The sequence below is a fragment of the Ambystoma mexicanum genome, unplaced genomic scaffold (assembly GCF_040938575.1).
Source record: "Ambystoma mexicanum isolate Mex_15411 unplaced genomic scaffold, UKY_AmexF1_1 Mex_scaf173, whole genome shotgun sequence".
NCBI lineage: Eukaryota > Metazoa > Chordata > Amphibia > Caudata > Ambystomatidae > Ambystoma > Ambystoma mexicanum.
The window spans coordinates 42,607-58,222 of NW_027182406.1; the positions used below are offsets into that span (position 1 = coordinate 42,607).

The following is a 15,616-nucleotide window of genomic DNA, read 5'->3' on the forward strand; positions in this document are numbered from 1 at the left end:
TTTCCCATGCCTTTTAAAATATCAAGAGACACGTCTACAAAAGTGCCATGCATTGGCCGGGAATCGAACCCGGGCCTCCCGCTTGGGAAGCGAGAATTCTACCACTGAACTACCAATGCTTGACAAGCAGCATTACTGCGGTAGAGCGCTTGATTTAACACACCTGCCAGTTCCATGCGAATGGTCACTCGTAAACTCTTGACTTCTGCTGAAAGCCTCATTGAAGGCCTTTGCAGACGTGTGAGACTGGCACCTACTCGGGCTGGGCCTCTATGAGCGTTTTGCATAATCTGAGATTGCCCTGCTTCCAGTCAAGGCGCAGCGGCCCCTTCTACTAAAAGGGATCAGCAGAGTGATCGCTAGTAGCAGAAATAAGGCAAGCAAGGCAATCAAGGCTTGTTTTTTTGTTCGGTCTCTTCCTTTTCACGATGCTTCAAAGTCAACGAAAGGTACATGTGCAAAACGCTCATGCATTGGCCGGGAATCGAACCCGGGCCTCCCGCGTGGCAGGCGAGAATTCTACCACTGAACCACCAATGCCTTACATGCTGCACACTGGCGCTACAGTGCTCTGGACCATTGCAGCCCAGAGCAGCTGATTTAACAGAGCACTGCAGTGGCATGAGGATGGCGCCAGCTCCGGTGGGTGAATGGGAGCTGCGCTGCCCTGGCAGTCCTTCTCACTCACTTGGCCACGAACGGCCACGAACGGCCAGGTTCTATAGACAGGAAAAGTGGACAGAGGCAAGCACACTGGTAGATGAGGGTGGCCTTTGTATGGGTCGCTACTCTGAGTGCAGTTCCCTGAGCACCGTGCCTCAGGAAAGCCAGACTTCTACCGCAGGACTCAGGGGATATCTTTGCAGCCACACGAGGCTGACACCCTTTCAATCTGGGCTTCTGGGGTCTTCTGGGAATTATTTGCATAATAGGTTTCCCGCCTTAAGTTGAAACTGCCGTTCCATCTTCTGCTAAAAGAGGGCAGCAGAGTGCTTTCTTTGCGCAGAAAACAGACAAGCAATGCAATCATCTTATCTACCGTTTCCATTTTTCTTTTCCCATGCCTTTTAAAATATCAAGAGACACGTCTACAAAAGTGCCATGCATTGGCCGGGAATCGAACCCGGGCCTCCCGCTTGGGAAGCGAGAATTCTACCACTGAACTACCAATGCCTGACAAGCAGCATTACTGCGGTAGAGCACTTGATTTAACACACCTGCCAGTTCCATGCGAATGGTCACTCGTAAACTCTTGACTTCTGCTGAAAGCCTCATTGAAGGCCTTTGCAGACGTGTGAGACTGGCACCTACTCGGGCTGGGCCTCTATGAGCTGTTTGCATAATCTGAGATTGCCCTGCTTCCAGTCAAGGCGCAGCGGCCCCTTCTACTAAAAGGGATCAGCAGAGTGATCGCTAGTAGCAGAAATAAGGCAAGCAAGGCAATCAAGGCTTGTTTTTTTGTTCGGTCTCTTCCTTTTCACGATGCTTCAAAGTCAACGAAAGGTACATGTGCAAAACGCTCATGCATTGACCGGGAATCGAACCCGGGCCTCCCGCGTGGCAGGCGAGAATTCTACCACTGAACCACCAATGCCTTACATGCTGCACACTGGCGCTACAGTGCTCTGGACCATTGCAGCCCAGAGCAGCTGATTTAACAGAGCACTGCAGTGACATGAGGATGGCGCCAGCTCCGGTGGGTGAATGGGAGCTGCGCTGCCCTGGCAGTCCTTCTCACTCCCTTGGCCACGAACGGCCACGAACGGCCAGGTTCTATAGACAGGAAAAGTGGACAGAGGCAAGCACACTGGTAGATGAGGGTGGCCTTTGTATGGGTCGCTACTCTGAGTGCAGTTCCCTGAGCACCGTGCCTCAGGAAAGCCAGACTTCTACCGCAGGACTCAGGGGATATCTTTGCAGCCACACGAGGCTGACACCCTTTCAATCTGGGCTTCTGGGGTCTTCTGGGAATTATTTGCATAATAGGTTTCCCGCCTTAAGTTGAAACTGCCGTTCCATCTTCTGCTAAAAGAGGGCAGCAGAGTGCTTTCTTTGCGCAGAAAACAGACAAGCAATGCAATCATCTTATCTACCGTTTCCATTTTTCTTTTCCCATGCCTTTTAAAATATCAAGAGACACGTCTACAAAAGTGCCATGCATTGGCCGGGAATCGAACCCGGGCCTCCCGCTTGGGAAGCGAGAATTCTACCACTGAACTACCAATGCCTGACAAGCAGCATTACTGCGGTAGAGCACTTGATTTAACACACCTGCCAGTTCCATGCGAATGGTCACTCGTAAACTCTTGACTTCTGCTGAAAGCCTCATTGAAGGCCTTTGCAGACGTGTGAGACTGGCACCTACTCGGGCTGGGCCTCTATGAGCTGTTTGCATAATCTGAGATTGCCCTGCTTCCAGTCAAGGCGCAGCGGCCCCTTCTACTAAAAGGGATCAGCAGAGTGTTCGCTAGTAGCAGAAATAAGGCAAGCAAGGCAATCAAGGCTTGTTTTTTTGTTCGGTCTCTTCCTTTTCACGATGCTTCAAAGTCAACGAAAGGTACATGTGCAAAACGCTCATGCATTGGCCGGGAATCGAACCCGGGCCTCCCGCGTGGCAGGCGAGAATTCTACCACTGAACCACCAATGCCTTACATGCTGCACACTGGCGCTACAGTGCTCTGGACCATTGCAGCCCAGAGCAGCTGATTTAACAGAGCACTGCAGTGACATGAGGATGGCGCCAGCTCCGGTGGGTGAATGGGAGCTGCGCTGCCCTGGCAGTCCTTCTCACTCACTTGGCCACGAACGGCCACGAACGGCCAGGTTCTATAGACAGGAAAAGTGGACAGAGGCAAGCACACTGGTAGATGAGGGTGGCCTTTGTATGGGTCGCTACTCTGAGTGCAGTTCCCTGAGCACCGTGCCTCAGGAAAGCCAGACTTCTACCGCAGGACTCAGGGGATATCTTTGCAGCCACACGAGGCTGACACCCTTTCAATCTGGGCTTCTGGGGTCTTCTGGGAATTATTTGCATAATAGAAGGTTTCCCGCCTTAAGTTGAAACTGCAGTTCCATCTTCTGCTAAAAGAGGGCAGCAGATTGCTTTCTTTGCGCAGAAAACAGACAAGCAATGCAATCATCTTATCTACCGTTTCCATTTTTCTTTTCCCATGCCTTTTAAAATATCAAGAGACACGTCTACAAAAGTGCCATGCATTGGCCGGGAATCGAACCCGGGCCTCCCGCTTGGGAAGCGAGAATTCTACCACTGAACTACCAATGCTTGACAAGCAGCATTACTGCGGTAGAGCGCTTGATTTAACACACCTGCCAGTTCCATGCGAATGGTCACTCGTAAACTCTTGACTTCTGCTGAAAGCCTCATTGAAGGCCTTTGCAGACGTGTGAGACTGGCACCTACTCGGGCTGGGCCTCTATGAGCGTTTTGCATAATCTGAGATTGCCCTGCTTCCAGTCAAGGCGCAGCGGCCCCTTCTACTAAAAGGGATCAGCAGAGTGATCGCTAGTAGCAGAAATAAGGCAAGCAAGGCAATCAAGGCTTGTTTTTTTGTTCGGTCTCTTCCTTTTCACGATGCTTCAAAGTCAACGAAAGGTACATGTGCAAAACGCTCATGCATTGGCCGGGAATCGAACCCGGGCCTCCCGCGTGGCAGGCGAGAATTCTACCACTGAACCACCAATGCCTTACATGCTGCACACTGGCGCTACAGTGCTCTGGACCATTGCAGCCCAGAGCAGCTGATTTAACAGAGCACTGCAGTGGCATGAGGATGGCGCCAGCTCCGGTGGGTGAATGGGAGCTGCGCTGCCCTGGCAGTCCTTCTCACTCACTTGGCCACGAACGGCCACGAACGGCCAGGTTCTATAGACAGGAAAAGTGGACAGAGGCAAGCACACTGGTAGATGAGGGTGGCCTTTGTATGGGTCGCTACTCTGAGTGCAGTTCCCTGAGCACCGTGCCTCAGGAAAGCCAGACTTCTACCGCAGGACTCAGGGGATATCTTTGCAGCCACACGAGGCTGACACCCTTTCAATCTGGGCTTCTGGGGTCTTCTGGGAATTATTTGCATAATAGAAGGTTTCCCGCCTTAAGTTGAAACTGCAGTTCCATCTTCTGCTAAAAGAGGGCAGCAGATTGCTTTCTTTGCGCAGAAAACAGACAAGCAATGCAATCATCTTATCTACCGTTTCCATTTTTCTTTTCCCATGCCTTTTAAAATATCAAGAGACACGTCTACAAAAGTGCCATGCATTGGCCGGGAATCGAACCCAGGCCTCCCGCTTGGGAAGCGAGAATTCTACCACTGAACTACCAATGCTTGACAAGCAGCATTACTGCGGTAGAGCGCTTGATTTAACACACCTGCCAGTTCCATGCGAATGGTCACTCGTAAACTCTTGACTTCTGCTGAAAGCCTCATTGAAGGCCTTTGCAGACGTGTGAGACTGGCATCTACTCGGGCTGGGCCTCTATGAGCGTTTTGCATAATCTGAGATTGCCCTGCTTCCAGTCAAGGCGCAGCGGCCCCTTCTACTAAAAGGGATCAGCAGAGTGATCGCTAGTAGCAGAAATAAGGCAAGCAAGGCAATCAAGGCTTGTTTTTTTGTTCGGTCTCTTCCTTTTCACGATGCTTCAAAGTCAACGAAAGGTACATGTGCAAAACGCTCATGCATTGGCCGGGAATCGAACCCGGGCCTCCCGCGTGGCAGGCGAGAATTCTACCACTGAACCACCAATGCCTTACATGCTGCACACTGGCGCTACAGTGCTCTGGACCATTGCAGCCCAGAGCAGCTGATTTAACAGAGCACTGCAGTGGCATGAGGATGGCGCCAGCTCCGGTGGGTGAATGGGAGCTGCGCTGCCCTGGCAGTCCTTCTCACTCACTTGGCCACGAACGGCCACGAACGGCCAGGTTCTATAGACAGGAAAAGTGGACAGAGGCAAGCACACTGGTAGATGAGGGTGGCCTTTGTATGGGTCGCTACTCTGAGTGCAGTTCCCTGAGCACCGTGCCTCAGGAAAGCCAGACTTCTACCGCAGGACTCAGGGGATATCTTTGCAGCCACACGAGGCTGACACCCTTTCAATCTGGGCTTCTGGGGTCTTCTGGGAATTATTTGCATAATAGGTTTCCCGCCTTAAGTTGAAACTGCCGTTCCATCTTCTGCTAAAAGAGGGCAGCAGAGTGCTTTCTTTGCGCAGAAAACAGACAAGCAATGCAATCATCTTATCTACCGTTTCCATTTTTCTTTTCCCATGCCTTTTAAAATATCAAGAGACACGTCTACAAAAGTGCCATGCATTGGCCGGGAATCGAACCCGGGCCTCCCGCTTGGGAAGCGAGAATTCTACCACTGAACTACCAATGCCTGACAAGCAGCATTACTGCGGTAGAGCACTTGATTTAACACACCTGCCAGTTCCATGCGAATGGTCACTCGTAAACTCTTGACTTCTGCTGAAAGCCTCATTGAAGGCCTTTGCAGACGTGTGAGACTGGCACCTACTCGGGCTGGGCCTCTATGAGCTGTTTGCATAATCTGAGATCGCCCTGCTTCCAGTCAAGGCGCAGCGGCCCCTTCTACTAAAAGGGATCAGCAGAGTGATCGCTAGTAGCAGAAATAAGGCAAGCAAGGCAATCAAGGCTTGTTTTTTTGTTCGGTCTCTTCCTTTTCACGATGCTTCAAAGTCAACGAAAGGTACATGTGCAAAACGCTCATGCATTGGCCGGGAATCGAACCCGGGCCTCCCGCGTGGCAGGCGAGAATTCTACCACTGAACCACCAATGCCTTACATGCTGCACACTGGCGCTACAGTGCTCTGGACCATTGCAGCCCAGAGCAGCTGATTTAACAGAGCACTGCAGTGACATGAGGATGGCGCCAGCTCCGGTGGGTGAATGGGAGCTGCGCTGCCCTGGCAGTCCTTCTCACTCCCTTGGCCACGAACGGCCACGAACGGCCAGGTTCTATAGACAGGAAAAGTGGACAGAGGCAAGCACACTGGTAGATGAGGGTGGCCTTTGTATGGGTCGCTACTCTGAGTGCAGTTCCCTGAGCACCGTGCCTCAGGAAAGCCAGACTTCTACTGCAGGACTCAGGGGATATCTTTGCAGCCACACGAGGCTGACACCCTTTCAATCTGGGCTTCTGGGGTCTTCTGGGAATTATTTGCATAATAGAAGGTTTCCCGCCTTAAGTTGAAACTGCAGTTCCATCTTCTGCTAAAAGAGGGCAGCAGATTGCTTTCTTTGCGCAGAAAACAGACAAGCAATGCAATCATCTTATCTACCGTTTCCATTTTTCTTTTCCCATGCCTTTTAAAATATCAAGAGACACGTCTACAAAAGTGCCATGCATTGGCCGGGAATCGAACCCAGGCCTCCCGCTTGGGAAGCGAGAATTCTACCACTGAACTACCAATGCTTGACAAGCAGCATTACTGCGGTAGAGCGCTTGATTTAACACACCTGCCAGTTCCATGCGAATGGTCACTCGTAAACTCTTGACTTCTGCTGAAAGCCTCATTGAAGGCCTTTGCAGACGTGTGAGACTGGCACCTACTCGGGCTGGGCCTCTATGAGCGTTTTGCATAATCTGAGATTGCCCTGCTTCCAGTCAAGGCGCAGCGGCCCCTTCTACTAAAAGGGATCAGCAGAGTGATCGCTAGTAGCAGAAATAAGGCAAGCAAGGCAATCAAGGCTTGTTTTTTTGTTCGGTCTCTTCCTTTTCACGATGCTTCAAAGTCAACGAAAGGTACATGTGCAAAACGCTCATGCATTGGCCGGGAATCGAACCCGGGCCTCCCGCGTGGCAGGCGAGAATTCTACCACTGAACCACCAATGCCTTACATGCTGCACACTGGCGCTACAGTGCTCTGGACCATTGCAGCCCAGAGCAGCTGATTTAACAGAGCACTGCAGTGACATGAGGATGGCGCCAGCTCCGGTGGGTGAATGGGAGCTGCGCTGCCCTGGCAGTCCTTCTCACTCACTTGGCCACGAACGGCCACGAACGGCCAGGTTCTATAGACAGGAAAAGTGGACAGAGGCAAGCACACTGGTAGATGAGGGTGGCCTTTGTATGGGTCGCTACTCTGAGTGCAGTTCCCTGAGCACCGTGCCTCAGGAAAGCCAGACTTCTACCGCAGGACTCAGGGGATATCTTTGCACCCACACGAGGCTGACACCCTTTCAATCTGGGCTTCTGGGGTCTTCTGGGAATTATTTGCATAATAGGTTTCCCGCCTTAAGTTGAAACTGCCGTTCCATCTTCTGCTAAAAGAGGGCAGCAGAGTGCTTTCTTTGCGCAGAAAACAGACAAGCAATGCAATCATCTTATCTACCGTTTCCATTTTTCTTTTCCCATGCCTTTTAAAATATCAAGAGACACGTCTACAAAAGTGCCATGCATTGGCCGGGAATCGAACCCGGGCCTCCCGCTTGGGAAGCGAGAATTCTACCACTGAACTACCAATGCCTGACAAGCAGCATTACTGCGGTAGAGCACTTGATTTAACACACCTGCCAGTTCCATGCGAATGGTCACTCGTAAACTCTTGACTTCTGCTGAAAGCCTCATTGAAGGCCTTTGCAGACGTGTGAGACTGGCACCTACTCGGGCTGGGCCTCTATGAGCTGTTTGCATAATCTGAGATTGCCCTGCTTCCAGTCAAGGCGCAGCGGCCCCTTCTACTAAAAGGGATCAGCAGAGTGATCGCTAGTAGCAGAAATAAGGCAAGCAAGGCAATCAAGGCTTGTTTTTTTGTTCGGTCTCTTCCTTTTCACGATGCTTCAAAGTCAACGAAAGGTACATGTGCAAAACGCTCATGCATTGGCCGGGAATCGAACCCGGGCCTCCCGCGTGGCAGGCGAGAATTCTACCACTGAACCACCAATGCCTTACATGCTGCACACTGGCGCTACAGTGCTCTGGACCATTGCAGCCCAGAGCAGCTGATTTAACAGAGCACTGCAGTGACATGAGGATGGCGCCAGCTCCGGTGGGTGAATGGGAGCTGCGCTGCCCTGGCAGTCCTTCTCACTCACTTGGCCACGAACGGCCACGAACGGCCAGGTTCTATAGACAGGAAAAGTGGACAGAGGCAAGCACACTGGTAGATGAGGGTGGCCTTTGTATGGGTCGCTACTCTGAGTGCAGTTCCCTGAGCACCGTGCCTCAGGAAAGCCAGACTTCTACCGCAGGACTCAGGGGATATCTTTGCAGCCACACGAGGCTGACACCCTTTCAATCTGGGCTTCTGGGGTCTTCTGGGAATTATTTGCATAATAGAAGGTTTCCCGCCTTAAGTTGAAACTGCAGTTCCATCTTCTGCTAAAAGAGGGCAGCAGATTGCTTTCTTTGCGCAGAAAACAGACAAGCAATGCAATCATCTTATCTACCGTTTCCATTTTTCTTTTCCCATGCCTTTTAAAATATCAAGAGACACGTCTACAAAAGTGCCATGCATTGGCCGGGAATCGAACCCGGGCCTCCCGCTTGGGAAGCGAGAATTCTACCACTGAACTACCAATGCTTGACAAGCAGCATTACTGCGGTAGAGCGCTTGATTTAACACACCTGCCAGTTCCATGCGAATGGTCACTCGTAAACTCTTGACTTCTGCTGAAAGCCTCATTGAAGGCCTTTGCAGACGTGTGAGACTGGCACCTACTCGGGCTGGGCCTCTATGAGCGTTTTGCATAATCTGAGATTGCCCTGCTTCCAGTCAAGGCGCAGCGGCCCCTTCTACTAAAAGGGATCAGCAGAGTGATCGCTAGTAGCAGAAATAAGGCAAGCAAGGCAATCAAGGCTTGTTTTTTTGTTCGGTCTCTTCCTTTTCACGATGCTTCAAAGTCAACGAAAGGTACATGTGCAAAACGCTCATGCATTGGCCGGGAATCGAACCCGGGCCTCCCGCGTGGCAAGCGAGAATTCTACCACTGAACCACCAATGCCTTACATGCTGCACACTGGCGCTACAGTGCTCTGGACCATTGCAGCCCAGAGCAGCTGATTTAACAGAGCACTGCAGTGGCATGAGGATGGCGCCAGCTCCGGTGGGTGAATGGGAGCTGCGCTGCCCTGGCAGTCCTTCTCACTCACTTGGCCACGAACGGCCACGAACGGCCAGGTTCTATAGACAGGAAAAGTGGACAGAGGCAAGCACACTGGTAGATGAGGGTGGCCTTTGTATGGGTCGCTACTCTGAGTGCAGTTCCCTGAGCACCGTGCCTCAGGAAAGCCAGACTTCTACCGCAGGACTCAGGGGATATCTTTGCAGCCACACGAGGCTGACACCCTTTCAATCTGGGCTTCTGGGGTCTTCTGGGAATTATTTGCATAATAGGTTTCCCGCCTTAAGTTGAAACTGCCGTTCCATCTTCTGCTAAAAGAGGGCAGCAGAGTGCTTTCTTTGCGCAGAAAACAGACAAGCAATGCAATCATCTTATCTACCGTTTCCATTTTTCTTTTCCCATGCCTTTTAAAATATCAAGAGACACGTCTACAAAAGTGCCATGCATTGGCCGGGAATCGAACCCGGGCCTCCCGCTTGGGAAGCGAGAATTCTACCACTGAACTACCAATGCCTGACAAGCAGCATTACTGCGGTAGAGCACTTGATTTAACACACCTGCCAGTTCCATGCGAATGGTCACTCGTAAACTCTTGACTTCTGCTGAAAGCCTCATTGAAGGCCTTTGCAGACGTGTGAGACTGGCACCTACTCGGGCTGGGCCTCTATGAGCTGTTTGCATAATCTGAGATTGCCCTGCTTCCAGTCAAGGCGCAGCGGCCCCTTCTACTAAAAGGGATCAGCAGAGTGATCGCTAGTAGCAGAAATAAGGCAAGCAAGGCAATCAAGGCTTGTTTTTTTGTTCGGTCTCTTCCTTTTCACGATGCTTCAAAGTCAACGAAAGGTACATGTGCAAAACGCTCATGCATTGACCGGGAATCGAACCCGGGCCTCCCGCGTGGCAGGCGAGAATTCTACCACTGAACCACCAATGCCTTACATGCTGCACACTGGCGCTACAGTGCTCTGGACCATTGCAGCCCAGAGCAGCTGATTTAACAGAGCACTGCAGTGACATGAGGATGGCGCCAGCTCCGGTGGGTGAATGGGAGCTGCGCTGCCCTGGCAGTCCTTCTCACTCCCTTGGCCACGAACGGCCACGAACGGCCAGGTTCTATAGACAGGAAAAGTGGACAGAGGCAAGCACACTGGTAGATGAGGGTGGCCTTTGTATGGGTCGCTACTCTGAGTGCAGTTCCCTGAGCACCGTGCCTCAGGAAAGCCAGACTTCTACCGCAGGACTCAGGGGATATCTTTGCAGCCACACGAGGCTGACACCCTTTCAATCTGGGCTTCTGGGGTCTTCTGGGAATTATTTGCATAATAGGTTTCCCGCCTTAAGTTGAAACTGCCGTTCCATCTTCTGCTAAAAGAGGGCAGCAGAGTGCTTTCTTTGCGCAGAAAACAGACAAGCAATGCAATCATCTTATCTACCGTTTCCATTTTTCTTTTCCCATGCCTTTTAAAATATCAAGAGACACGTCTACAAAAGTGCCATGCATTGGCCGGGAATCGAACCCGGGCCTCCCGCTTGGGAAGCGAGAATTCTACCACTGAACTACCAATGCCTGACAAGCAGCATTACTGCGGTAGAGCACTTGATTTAACACACCTGCCAGTTCCATGCGAATGGTCACTCGTAAACTCTTGACTTCTGCTGAAAGCCTCATTGAAGGCCTTTGCAGACGTGTGAGACTGGCACCTACTCGGGCTGGGCCTCTATGAGCTGTTTGCATAATCTGAGATTGCCCTGCTTCCAGTCAAGGCGCAGCGGCCCCTTCTACTAAAAGGGATCAGCAGAGTGTTCGCTAGTAGCAGAAATAAGGCAAGCAAGGCAATCAAGGCTTGTTTTTTTGTTCGGTCTCTTCCTTTTCACGATGCTTCAAAGTCAACGAAAGGTACATGTGCAAAACGCTCATGCATTGGCCGGGAATCGAACCCGGGCCTCCCGCGTGGCAGGCGAGAATTCTACCACTGAACCACCAATGCCTTACATGCTGCACACTGGCGCTACAGTGCTCTGGACCATTGCAGCCCAGAGCAGCTGATTTAACAGAGCACTGCAGTGACATGAGGATGGCGCCAGCTCCGGTGGGTGAATGGGAGCTGCGCTGCCCTGGCAGTCCTTCTCACTCACTTGGCCACGAACGGCCACGAACGGCCAGGTTCTATAGACAGGAAAAGTGGACAGAGGCAAGCACACTGGTAGATGAGGGTGGCCTTTGTATGGGTCGCTACTCTGAGTGCAGTTCCCTGAGCACCGTGCCTCAGGAAAGCCAGACTTCTACCGCAGGACTCAGGGGATATCTTTGCAGCCACACGAGGCTGACACCCTTTCAATCTGGGCTTCTGGGGTCTTCTGGGAATTATTTGCATAATAGAAGGTTTCCCGCCTTAAGTTGAAACTGCAGTTCCATCTTCTGCTAAAAGAGGGCAGCAGATTGCATTCTTTGCGCAGAAAACAGACAAGCAATGCAATCATCTTATCTACCGTTTCCATTTTTCTTTTCCCATGCCTTTTAAAATATCAAGAGACACGTCTACAAAAGTGCCATGCATTGGCCGGGAATCGAACCCGGGCCTCCCGCTTGGGAAGCGAGAATTCTACCACTGAACTACCAATGCTTGACAAGCAGCATTACTGCGGTAGAGCGCTTGATTTAACACACCTGCCAGTTCCATGCGAATGGTCACTCGTAAACTCTTGACTTCTGCTGAAAGCCTCATTGAAGGCCTTTGCAGACGTGTGAGACTGGCACCTACTCGGGCTGGGCCTCTATGAGCGTTTTGCATAATCTGAGATTGCCCTGCTTCCAGTCAAGGCGCAGCGGCCCCTTCTACTAAAAGGGATCAGCAGAGTGATCGCTAGTAGCAGAAATAAGGCAAGCAAGGCAATCAAGGCTTGTTTTTTTGTTCGGTCTCTTCCTTTTCACGATGCTTCAAAGTCAACGAAAGGTACATGTGCAAAACGCTCATGCATTGGCCGGGAATCGAACCCGGGCCTCCCGCGTGGCAGGCGAGAATTCTACCACTGAACCACCAATGCCTTACATGCTGCACACTGGCGCTACAGTGCTCTGGACCATTGCAGCCCAGAGCAGCTGATTTAACAGAGCACTGCAGTGGCATGAGGATGGCGCCAGCTCCGGTGGGTGAATGGGAGCTGCGCTGCCCTGGCAGTCCTTCTCACTCACTTGGCCACGAACGGCCACGAACGGCCAGGTTCTATAGACAGGAAAAGTGGACAGAGGCAAGCACACTGGTAGATGAGGGTGGCCTTTGTATGGGTCGCTACTCTGAGTGCAGTTCCCTGAGCACCGTGCCTCAGGAAAGCCAGACTTCTACCGCAGGACTCAGGGGATATCTTTGCAGCCACACGAGGCTGACACCCTTTCAATCTGGGCTTCTGGGGTCTTCTGGGAATTATTTGCATAATAGAAGGTTTCCCGCCTTAAGTTGAAACTGCAGTTCCATCTTCTGCTAAAAGAGGGCAGCAGATTGCTTTCTTTGCGCAGAAAACAGACAAGCAATGCAATCATCTTATCTACCGTTTCCATTTTTCTTTTCCCATGCCTTTTAAAATATCAAGAGACACGTCTACAAAAGTGCCATGCATTGGCCGGGAATCGAACCCAGGCCTCCCGCTTGGGAAGCGAGAATTCTACCACTGAACTACCAATGCTTGACAAGCAGCATTACTGCGGTAGAGCGCTTGATTTAACACACCTGCCAGTTCCATGCGAATGGTCACTCGTAAACTCTTGACTTCTGCTGAAAGCCTCATTGAAGGCCTTTGCAGACGTGTGAGACTGGCACCTACTCGGGCTGGGCCTCTATGAGCGTTTTGCATAATCTGAGATTGCCCTGCTTCCAGTCAAGGCGCAGCGGCCCCTTCTACTAAAAGGGATCAGCAGAGTGATCGCTAGTAGCAGAAATAAGGCAAGCAAGGCAATCAAGGCTTGTTTTTTTGTTCGGTCTCTTCCTTTTCACGATGCTTCAAAGTCAACGAAAGGTACATGTGCAAAACGCTCATGCATTGGCCGGGAATCGAACCCGGGCCTCCCGCGTGGCAGGCGAGAATTCTACCACTGAACCACCAATGCCTTACATGCTGCACACTGGCGCTACAGTGCTCTGGACCATTGCAGCCCAGAGCAGCTGATTTAACAGAGCACTGCAGTGACATGAGGATGGCGCCAGCTCCGGTGGGTGAATGGGAGCTGCGCTGCCCTGGCAGTCCTTCTCACTCACTTGGCCACGAACGGCCACGAACGGCCAGGTTCTATAGACAGGAAAAGTGGACAGAGGCAAGCACACTGGTAGATGAGGGTGGCCTTTGTATGGGTCGCTACTCTGAGTGCAGTTCCCTGAGCACCGTGCCTCAGGAAAGCCAGACTTCTACCGCAGGACTCAGGGGATATCTTTGCAGCCACACGAGGCTGACACCCTTTCAATCTGGGCTTCTGGGGTCTTCTGGGAATTATTTGCATAATAGGTTTCCCGCCTTAAGTTGAAACTGCCGTTCCATCTTCTGCTAAAAGAGGGCAGCAGAGTGCTTTCTTTGCGCAGAAAACAGACAAGCAATGCAATCATCTTATCTACCGTTTCCATTTTTCTTTTCCCATGCCTTTTAAAATATCAAGAGACACGTCTACAAAAGTGCCATGCATTGGCCGGGAATCGAACCCGGGCCTCCCGCTTGGGAAGCGAGAATTCTACCACTGAACTACCAATGCCTGACAAGCAGCATTACTGCGGTAGAGCACTTGATTTAACACACCTGCCAGTTCCATGCGAATGGTCACTCGTAAACTCTTGACTTCTGCTGAAAGCCTCATTGAAGGCCTTTGCAGACGTGTGAGACTGGCACCTACTCGGGCTGGGCCTCTATGAGCTGTTTGCATAATCTGAGATTGCCCTGCTTCCAGTCAAGGCGCAGCGGCCCCTTCTACTAAAAGGGATCAGCAGAGTGATCGCTAGTAGCAGAAATAAGGCAAGCAAGGCAATCAAGGCTTGTTTTTTTGTTCTGTCTCTTCCTTTTCACGATGCTTCAAAGTCAACGAAAGGTACATGTGCAAAACGCTCATGCATTGGCCGGGAATCGAACCCGGGCCTCCCGCGTGGCAGGCGAGAATTCTACCACTGAACCACCAATGCCTTACATGCTGCACACTGGCGCTACAGTGCTCTGGACCATTGCAGCCCAGAGCAGCTGATTTAACAGAGCACTGCAGTGACATGAGGATGGCGCCAGCTCCGGTGGGTGAATGGGAGCTGCGCTGCCCTGGCAGTCCTTCTCACTCACTTGGCCACGAACGGCCACGAACGGCCAGGTTCTATAGACAGGAAAAGTGGACAGAGGCAAGCACACTGGTAGATGAGGGTGGCCTTTGTATGGGTCGCTACTCTGAGTGCAGTTCCCTGAGCACCGTGCCTCAGGAAAGCCAGACTTCTACCGCAGGACTCAGGGGATATCTTTGCAGCCACACGAGGCTGACACCCTTTCAATCTGGGCTTCTGGGGTCTTCTGGGAATTATTTGCATAATAGGTTTCCCGCCTTAAGTTGAAACTGCCGTTCCATCTTCTGCTAAAAGAGGGCAGCAGAGTGCTTTCTTTGCGCAGAAAACAGACAAGCAATGCAATCATCTTATCTACCGTTTCCATTTTTCTTTTCCCATGCCTTTTAAAATATCAAGAGACACGTCTACAAAAGTGCCATGCATTGGCCGGGAATCGAACCCGGGCCTCCCGCTTGGGAAGCGAGAATTCTACCACTGAACTACCAATGCCTGACAAGCAGCATTACTGCGGTAGAGCGCTTGATTTAACACACCTGCCAGTTCCATGCGAATGGTCACTCGTAAACTCTTGACTTCTGCTGAAAGCCTCATTGAAGGCCTTTGCAGACGTGTGAGACTGGCACCTACTCGGGCTGGGCCTCTATGAGCTGTTTGCATAATCTGAGATTGCCCTGCTTCCAGTCAAGGCGCAGCGGCCCCTTCTACTAAAAGGGATCAGCAGAGTGATCGCTAGTAGCAGAAATAAGGCAAGCAAGGCAATCAAGGCTTGTTTTTTTGTTCGGTCTCTTCCTTTTCACGATGCTTCAAAGTCAACGAAAGGTACATGTGCAAAACGCTCATGCATTGGCCGGGAATCGAACCCGGGCCTCCCGCGTGGCAGGCGAGAATTCTACCACTGAACCACCAATGCCTTACATGCTGCACACTGGCGCTACAGTGCTCTGGACCATTGCAGCCCAGAGCAGCTGATTTAACAGAGCACTGCAGTGACATGAGGATGGCGCCAGCTCCGGTGGGTGAATGGGAGCTGCGCTGCCCTGGCAGTCCTTCTCACTCCCTTGGCCACGAACGGCCACGAACGGCCAGGTTCTATAGACAGGAAAAGTGGACAGAGGCAAGCACACTGGTAGATGAGGGTGGCCTTTGTATGGGTCGCTACTCTGAGTGCAGTTCCCTGAGCACCGTGCCTCAGGAAAGCCAGACTTCTACCGC

The 15,616-nt window shown here is 51.6% G+C and overlaps 27 non-coding genes across 27 annotated transcripts; all 27 read right to left on the minus strand.

Moving 5' to 3' along the window:
• Positions 1–48: 48 nt before the first annotated feature.
• On the minus strand, positions 49–119 carry TRNAG-CCC (transfer RNA glycine (anticodon CCC)). The gene has a single exon. It is a non-coding gene; the product is annotated as a tRNA-Gly (tRNA).
• A 350-nt stretch (positions 120–469) lies between these two features.
• TRNAG-GCC (transfer RNA glycine (anticodon GCC)) lies at positions 470–540 on the minus strand. Its single transcript has one exon. It is a non-coding gene; the product is annotated as a tRNA-Gly (tRNA).
• Positions 541–1,102: 562 nt separating this feature from the next.
• Positions 1,103–1,173, minus strand: TRNAG-CCC (transfer RNA glycine (anticodon CCC)). Its single transcript has one exon. It is a non-coding gene; the product is annotated as a tRNA-Gly (tRNA).
• A 983-nt stretch (positions 1,174–2,156) lies between these two features.
• Positions 2,157–2,227, minus strand: TRNAG-CCC (transfer RNA glycine (anticodon CCC)). The gene has a single exon. It is a non-coding gene; the product is annotated as a tRNA-Gly (tRNA).
• A 350-nt stretch (positions 2,228–2,577) lies between these two features.
• Positions 2,578–2,648, minus strand: TRNAG-GCC (transfer RNA glycine (anticodon GCC)). Its single transcript has one exon. It is a non-coding gene; the product is annotated as a tRNA-Gly (tRNA).
• A 565-nt stretch (positions 2,649–3,213) lies between these two features.
• Positions 3,214–3,284, minus strand: TRNAG-CCC (transfer RNA glycine (anticodon CCC)). Its single transcript has one exon. It is a non-coding gene; the product is annotated as a tRNA-Gly (tRNA).
• Positions 3,285–3,634: 350 nt separating this feature from the next.
• TRNAG-GCC (transfer RNA glycine (anticodon GCC)) lies at positions 3,635–3,705 on the minus strand. Its single transcript has one exon. It is a non-coding gene; the product is annotated as a tRNA-Gly (tRNA).
• A 565-nt stretch (positions 3,706–4,270) lies between these two features.
• TRNAG-CCC (transfer RNA glycine (anticodon CCC)) lies at positions 4,271–4,341 on the minus strand. The gene has a single exon. It is a non-coding gene; the product is annotated as a tRNA-Gly (tRNA).
• A 350-nt stretch (positions 4,342–4,691) lies between these two features.
• On the minus strand, positions 4,692–4,762 carry TRNAG-GCC (transfer RNA glycine (anticodon GCC)). Its single transcript has one exon. It is a non-coding gene; the product is annotated as a tRNA-Gly (tRNA).
• Positions 4,763–5,324: 562 nt separating this feature from the next.
• TRNAG-CCC (transfer RNA glycine (anticodon CCC)) lies at positions 5,325–5,395 on the minus strand. Its single transcript has one exon. It is a non-coding gene; the product is annotated as a tRNA-Gly (tRNA).
• Positions 5,396–5,745: 350 nt separating this feature from the next.
• Positions 5,746–5,816, minus strand: TRNAG-GCC (transfer RNA glycine (anticodon GCC)). Its single transcript has one exon. It is a non-coding gene; the product is annotated as a tRNA-Gly (tRNA).
• A 565-nt stretch (positions 5,817–6,381) lies between these two features.
• Positions 6,382–6,452, minus strand: TRNAG-CCC (transfer RNA glycine (anticodon CCC)). Its single transcript has one exon. It is a non-coding gene; the product is annotated as a tRNA-Gly (tRNA).
• Positions 6,453–6,802: 350 nt separating this feature from the next.
• On the minus strand, positions 6,803–6,873 carry TRNAG-GCC (transfer RNA glycine (anticodon GCC)). The gene has a single exon. It is a non-coding gene; the product is annotated as a tRNA-Gly (tRNA).
• A 562-nt stretch (positions 6,874–7,435) lies between these two features.
• On the minus strand, positions 7,436–7,506 carry TRNAG-CCC (transfer RNA glycine (anticodon CCC)). Its single transcript has one exon. It is a non-coding gene; the product is annotated as a tRNA-Gly (tRNA).
• A 350-nt stretch (positions 7,507–7,856) lies between these two features.
• Positions 7,857–7,927, minus strand: TRNAG-GCC (transfer RNA glycine (anticodon GCC)). The gene has a single exon. It is a non-coding gene; the product is annotated as a tRNA-Gly (tRNA).
• Positions 7,928–8,492: 565 nt separating this feature from the next.
• Positions 8,493–8,563, minus strand: TRNAG-CCC (transfer RNA glycine (anticodon CCC)). The gene has a single exon. It is a non-coding gene; the product is annotated as a tRNA-Gly (tRNA).
• Positions 8,564–9,546: 983 nt separating this feature from the next.
• Positions 9,547–9,617, minus strand: TRNAG-CCC (transfer RNA glycine (anticodon CCC)). Its single transcript has one exon. It is a non-coding gene; the product is annotated as a tRNA-Gly (tRNA).
• A 983-nt stretch (positions 9,618–10,600) lies between these two features.
• Positions 10,601–10,671, minus strand: TRNAG-CCC (transfer RNA glycine (anticodon CCC)). Its single transcript has one exon. It is a non-coding gene; the product is annotated as a tRNA-Gly (tRNA).
• Positions 10,672–11,021: 350 nt separating this feature from the next.
• Positions 11,022–11,092, minus strand: TRNAG-GCC (transfer RNA glycine (anticodon GCC)). Its single transcript has one exon. It is a non-coding gene; the product is annotated as a tRNA-Gly (tRNA).
• A 565-nt stretch (positions 11,093–11,657) lies between these two features.
• TRNAG-CCC (transfer RNA glycine (anticodon CCC)) lies at positions 11,658–11,728 on the minus strand. The gene has a single exon. It is a non-coding gene; the product is annotated as a tRNA-Gly (tRNA).
• A 350-nt stretch (positions 11,729–12,078) lies between these two features.
• On the minus strand, positions 12,079–12,149 carry TRNAG-GCC (transfer RNA glycine (anticodon GCC)). Its single transcript has one exon. It is a non-coding gene; the product is annotated as a tRNA-Gly (tRNA).
• Positions 12,150–12,714: 565 nt separating this feature from the next.
• TRNAG-CCC (transfer RNA glycine (anticodon CCC)) lies at positions 12,715–12,785 on the minus strand. Its single transcript has one exon. It is a non-coding gene; the product is annotated as a tRNA-Gly (tRNA).
• Positions 12,786–13,135: 350 nt separating this feature from the next.
• Positions 13,136–13,206, minus strand: TRNAG-GCC (transfer RNA glycine (anticodon GCC)). Its single transcript has one exon. It is a non-coding gene; the product is annotated as a tRNA-Gly (tRNA).
• A 562-nt stretch (positions 13,207–13,768) lies between these two features.
• On the minus strand, positions 13,769–13,839 carry TRNAG-CCC (transfer RNA glycine (anticodon CCC)). The gene has a single exon. It is a non-coding gene; the product is annotated as a tRNA-Gly (tRNA).
• Positions 13,840–14,189: 350 nt separating this feature from the next.
• TRNAG-GCC (transfer RNA glycine (anticodon GCC)) lies at positions 14,190–14,260 on the minus strand. Its single transcript has one exon. It is a non-coding gene; the product is annotated as a tRNA-Gly (tRNA).
• Positions 14,261–14,822: 562 nt separating this feature from the next.
• TRNAG-CCC (transfer RNA glycine (anticodon CCC)) lies at positions 14,823–14,893 on the minus strand. The gene has a single exon. It is a non-coding gene; the product is annotated as a tRNA-Gly (tRNA).
• A 350-nt stretch (positions 14,894–15,243) lies between these two features.
• On the minus strand, positions 15,244–15,314 carry TRNAG-GCC (transfer RNA glycine (anticodon GCC)). Its single transcript has one exon. It is a non-coding gene; the product is annotated as a tRNA-Gly (tRNA).
• Between the last annotated feature and the right edge of the window lie 302 nt (positions 15,315–15,616).